The following is a 5,944-nucleotide window of genomic DNA, read 5'->3' as shown; positions in this document are numbered from 1 at the left end:
GGCTGAGGTCGAAGAGGTTGCTGCCTGTGTTCTCCTTTAGAATTTTGTTGGACTCCTGTCTCACATTTAGGTCTTTTAACCATTGTGAGTCTATTTTTGTGTGTGCTGTAAGGAAATGGTCCAGTTTCATTCTTCTGCATGTGGCTGTCCAATTTTCCCAACACCATTTGTTGAAGAGACTGTCTTTTTTCCATTGGACATTCTTCCCTGCTTTGTCGATAATTAGTTGACCATAGAGTTGAGGGTCCATTTCTGGGCTCTCTATTCTGTTCCATTGATCTATGTGTCTGTTTTTGTGCCAGTACCATACTGTCTTGATGATTGCAGCTTTATAATAGAGCTTGAAGTCCGGAATTGTGGTGCCACCAGCTTTGCTTTTCTTTTTCAACATTCCTTTGGCTATTCGGGGTCTTTTCTGGTTCTGTACAAATTTTAGGATTATTTGTTCCATTTCTTTGAAAAAAGTTGATGGTATTTTGATAGGGATTGCATTGAATGTGTAGACTGCTCTAGGTAGCATTGACATCTTCACAATATTTGTTCTTCTAATCCATGAGCATGGAACGTTTTTCCATTTCTTTGTGTCTTCCTCAATTTCTTTCATGAGTATTTTACAGTTTTCTGAGTACTGATTCTTTGCCTCTTTGGTTAGATTTATTCCTAGGAATCTTATGTTTTTGGGTGCAATTTTAAATGGGATCGACTCCTTAATTTCTCTTTCTTCTGTCTTGTTGCTGTATAGGAATGCCACTGATTTCTGTGCATTAATTTTATATCCTGCCACTTTACTGAATTCCTGTATGAGTTCTAGCAGTTTTGGGGTGGAGTCTTTTGGGTTTTCGACATAAAGTATCAGATCATCTGCAAAGAGTGGGAGTTTGACTTCTTCTTTGCCAATTTGGATGCCTTTTATTTATTTTTGTTGTCTGATTGCTGAGGCTAGGACTTCTAATACTATGTTGAATAGCAGTGGTGATAGTGGAGAACCCTTGAAATTTAATCATTTTTAACCTATTATTGTCCCAGAACAGTTTAGATCATTGCTTAGTAAATAATTTATTTTTCTCTTTCTCCCTCTCAGAGTAGAGTATATCCTTATCCCATTGATATTGGGCTTGGATATTTGTCTTGCTTTGACTAACGAAATGTTAATACAGGTTTTCTAAATAAAGTTCTTGAATAGGTTTGTGATCTGATTTTATGCTAGAAGAAGCATATGCCCAAGATAACCTCATCCTCTTCTGTCTAGAGCCCAGAGCAAAACAAGTTGCCGCCTAGTGCAAGGCAATGGATCCACAATCTAAAGCAGGTTTATCCAGTCAAAGCAATCTTATGTCAACGGAACCACAATCAACCTACAGAATGAATGATTGTATTGTAAGCCACTGAGATTTAGAATAGCTCGTTAAACAATATTAATGTAGCAACAACTAATACTAATACTAATAACTAATACTGGTTAATCTTATGTGTCAGCTTGACATGGGGTGCTCAGATCAAACATTTCTGAGTGTTTCTGAGCTCGTTTCTTGATATTAGCATTTGAATTGGTAACTCAGTAAAATAGATCGCCCTCCCCAATTGGGTGGGCATTATAAAATCTTTTGAGAGCTTGAACAGAACAAAACCAGAGGAAGGAGGAATTTACTCACTCCTTTTTTTCCTTCCTGCTTGCCTGCTTGAGTGAATACTTCTCATCTCATCTTCTCAGTCTTTTGACTGAGATTTAAACCCTTGGCTCCCCTGGTTCTCAGGGCTTTGGACTTGAACTGAATTATACCACCAGCTTTCCTGGGTCTCCAGCTTGCTTGGCAGACTATGGGACTTCTGTCTCCATAATTGCATGAGCTAATTTGTCATAATAAATCTCTTTTAATATATATTAAGTATAAATAAAATATTTATTTTACTTTAATATAAACATTTATTATATATTTATGTATATATTTATTATATAAAAATACTTACTGAATCTGTTTCTCTTGGGAACACCTGCCCAGATGTAGAACAGTTATATCTGATAGGTTTGGGGCCTCTATTATCTATATTGTTTTATCAGATTCATTTGATCTGCTCTTGCTTTTTGAGTACTGCCCTCTCCTCTCCCTTAGACCCACTTTAATCTATATATTTGTTCATTATACAGAACTCTTGAAGATGAAGAAATTTTTTCTTAATTATTTAGAAGAAAAGCACAAGGTTTGATAACACATTAAGTCAAAAATAGCCTAATAAATTCTTCTGTCATATAAAAAAGGATATCAAAGCCAGCATAAAACTTCAGTGAAACAAGTCCTAATGTTATAACCTGACTTTGTAATATATATCTACATTGGGAACACTTCCATCGATCCAAATTTTAACTTAGTTTTGGAACTTGTTATATAGTTGCCTGTTCACCTTGTGCTTTTTAAGTGTGAGTTTCTATCAACAACTTCTATATTTACTGATCATTGAGAGAGTCCACCTGGAATTCCCAGTCTTTCCTTCACAGATCTATTCAGATCTATATAAATACCAAATGTAACTATCCTAGTCATGTAATAGAATTTCTTTAGTTGTTTCTCTGTTGCTGACTTCCTATCTTAACTTAAAGAAATAGTCTCTCAATAACTTTTTGGAGAGGACTTCCCTCTAGGGAACAGTTTTGTTTACCCTCTGAGATCTTCCTTTTTCCCTCTGTAAGAGTTTTCTGAGCCCGAGTAATCCTCACTGATTTTGTCATGAATAAAATATCTTCCTCTTGCCTCGTTCCACATTTGAAAGCTGTTAGTTCCAGATATATTATTCTGGTTCCATTTCTGTTTCCTTTCACATAAGACTAGTTTGGCCTTCCAGTTCTCCAAGTAGTTTCCTGCCTTTTCTCCATTCTCTGATATTTCCTGGTTTTCTCGCTGACATTTCAAAAGCTAAGATTATATATCACGCTACAGTTTTCTGTTCATGAGAGTTTATATAGAATCATATTCTATAGTAGAGCCTTTGGTATCTGAATATATTAGAAGTAATATCTGTGTGATTTTTGGCAATTTATTTAATATCCTATGCCTCCAGTATCTCATCTGTTAGATGGAAATAATAATAGTGCTCAGGTACATCACAGAGTTCTTCTGGGAAGTAAATGTGATAGTTTATGTATGTCACTTGGAATAGTCTTAGGACATTTTAAACATTCTTTAAAATGTTGCTGCTAATATTATTATCTTTATTCACGTACTATGAGAAGTAAATGAGATATTCCATGTAAAGCATTTAGCATAAAACCTGGCCCATGGTAAGCACTCTATGGAAATCTCCTTACTTAAAATAATGGCACACATGTTCAAATATTACCATTACCCTAAAGGGTAAAGTTACCTACTAGGGTACCCACTGGGGACCCTCTCTCCCCTAGTATGTTGTAATTTGAGATACAAATCACTCATGCTCTCTTCTTTTCTTTTGAGATATAACTGACATATAACATTTTATTAGTTTCAGGTGTACAACATAATTTGATATTTTTATATATAACAAAATAATCATCATAATAAGTCTAGTTAACATTCATCACCACACATTTTTTCCTTGGGAATCATGCTCCCTTCTAACTAATAAGATATAAAGAGGAAAAAAAAAAAAAAGATGAAATTCAATAATCCAAAGTATTATCTCTATTATCACACAGGAAAATTTTCAATAACCCCTAACCTACAGTGCTTCTTAATAAAACAGGTCAAAGACCACAGCATGTTACTTCATGCCTAAAGTAGACTATAAGAAGTAGGGTGAGGTCGATCTGCATGGTAGATTCAGTCCAATTAGCTACTATCCAGTGCCTTGGAGTATTGAACATTTGATTAGCATCCAGTTTCTGGCAGAAGAGTTAATGTAATAGAACCCATGACTTTACCAGTCAGTGATCCTATCTCCTGATAAACACTATGTCCCAGTGAGCATCCTAGATTCTAACCATTCAGATTAGTATTGCTCTTACTTTCTGGAAGAGTGAGGGAGTGGAAAGACTATGGTCATGTTCATTTCAAAGCTCCCCTTGTTCAGAATGAAATAGACTACATTCCTTTTATAACATAGGAGGAAAATAAGCATTATTCTCAACATTCACCAGATTATATTACAATCCTTTATTAATGTAACATATCTCATTATATGCTTTACTCTTGTATTCTTAGTAATTACTAAAGTATCTAGCATATAGTAGAGAATCAATAATTGTTGAGGAATAAATATATTGATGCTAAAATATTCACAGTTTGCTGAAACCCCCGTGTGAATTAATCAGGTTTTATCTTTTCAAATTCTTTTGTTCAAAAATCATTTTGCTTTTCAAAATCTGTAGTCATGAACAAAGGCCATCATGTGGCTCACTGAAATTCTTTTAACTTTTAATCTGATTATAAGTGAGAGAAGTGGTTTGTAACATCCTTTAAGAATACTGTGAATTCACATAATTAAAGCTAAAAAGACGCAAGATATTAGATGTTTGCTAAATTAATATATATACAAACATATGCTTTCTGACAAAGCCCTTTTAATTAGGCTACACTAAACCACATTAATAGGAAATTTTGAAACAAAATGGAGAATGCTGAAAACATTGGGAGGAGTTTTATGTCTATAAAAATACATACATGTACAAACACACAAGCACATACAATTATTATACTTGACTCCTTATGTTCCATGTAAAGAAACTTCCTTGGACTCAAACTCTGAGAGTCAGCATATTCAGATCAATCAGCTCTGTTCTCATTTTCTTTAAGAAAGTCGACCTGTATGGAATAGGCAGCCTGGTCTGCTGTCCACCATTTTTTAATGAGTTAGAAAATCCATTTAGTTTATATCTGAACCGTGTATTTCAATCTAACATGTATCACTAGTAAAGCTCATAATCCAATCTTGTTTCTCATGTTTTTGTATCTATCAGTTAATTCTATAATTATGTGGAAAAAATTGATGCTCCTTGAAAACTCCTTTTATCTTGAACACATACAAATGTACATCTGTATGTGTATATGTTCATGTATATGTATATCATGTATATTATATTTTGTGTATTGTGGTTGTGTGGTGTGAATATGTGTGCATATGTACATAAATACTTGTATTGAATTTTATTATTTCTTAATTGTTAAGATATATTCTACAAAAAATTAAAACTTTTTTCTTTGGGTTTATAATTTATACTAGAAACTCAAAGCTTCAAACCTTGCAATCCTGTGTGTGTTTATGTGTGTATGTGTGTGTGTGTGTGTGTGTGTGTGTGTGTTTTAAATTCTAGAGTATTTTATGCTGAATTCTACTGTGATTTAAATTGTTTAAGTTGTTCTATTTCAAAGTTTCTCAGAAATACTTATACCTTAGGAGCACCTGGGTGGCTCAATCATTAAGTGTTTGCCTTCGGCTCAGGTCATGATCCCAGGATCCTGGGATCCAACCCCGCATCAGGCTTCCTGCTTCTCCCTCTCCCTCTCCCATTCCCCTTGCTTGTGTTCCCTCTCTTACTATCTCTCTCTCTGTCAAATAAATAAATAAAATCTTAAAAAAAAAAAAGAAATACTTTTACCTTAATTTTCTAAAACAGGAGAAACAAAAGCAAAACCCAGGGTCCTAGAGGAACATCGGTGGTTGCTCTGGCAGGTTGCCCATTCTGGTTTTTCTCCCCGAGCTTGCTCTCAGATTGGTTTTATTCTCTTTGATTGGCCCCAGATGAGGTTTCAAGTTCTCTTTCTATACTGTATTCTGCTTGAGTAGATTCTGCTTTAGTTGTTCTTTTCAGGTACATCTCTTGGTTTTGATATATTATTAATATTAATATTCCACTATGAAAATACATTGTCCTGTACAGTAGATTAAACATACCAGCTAAGATTCTCTCCCAGAGGGACATAAAATCTAGCAGATGAGGTTTGTTGTGAGAAAAAAAATTGAGTAAAAAAGTTTT

The sequence above is a fragment of the Phoca vitulina genome, unplaced genomic scaffold (genome assembly GCF_004348235.1).
Source record: "Phoca vitulina isolate PV1807 unplaced genomic scaffold, GSC_HSeal_1.0 scaffold3, whole genome shotgun sequence".
NCBI lineage: Eukaryota > Metazoa > Chordata > Mammalia > Carnivora > Phocidae > Phoca > Phoca vitulina.
The sequence above is the reverse complement of the archived record's forward strand: the minus strand, read 5'-3'. Positions refer to the sequence as shown.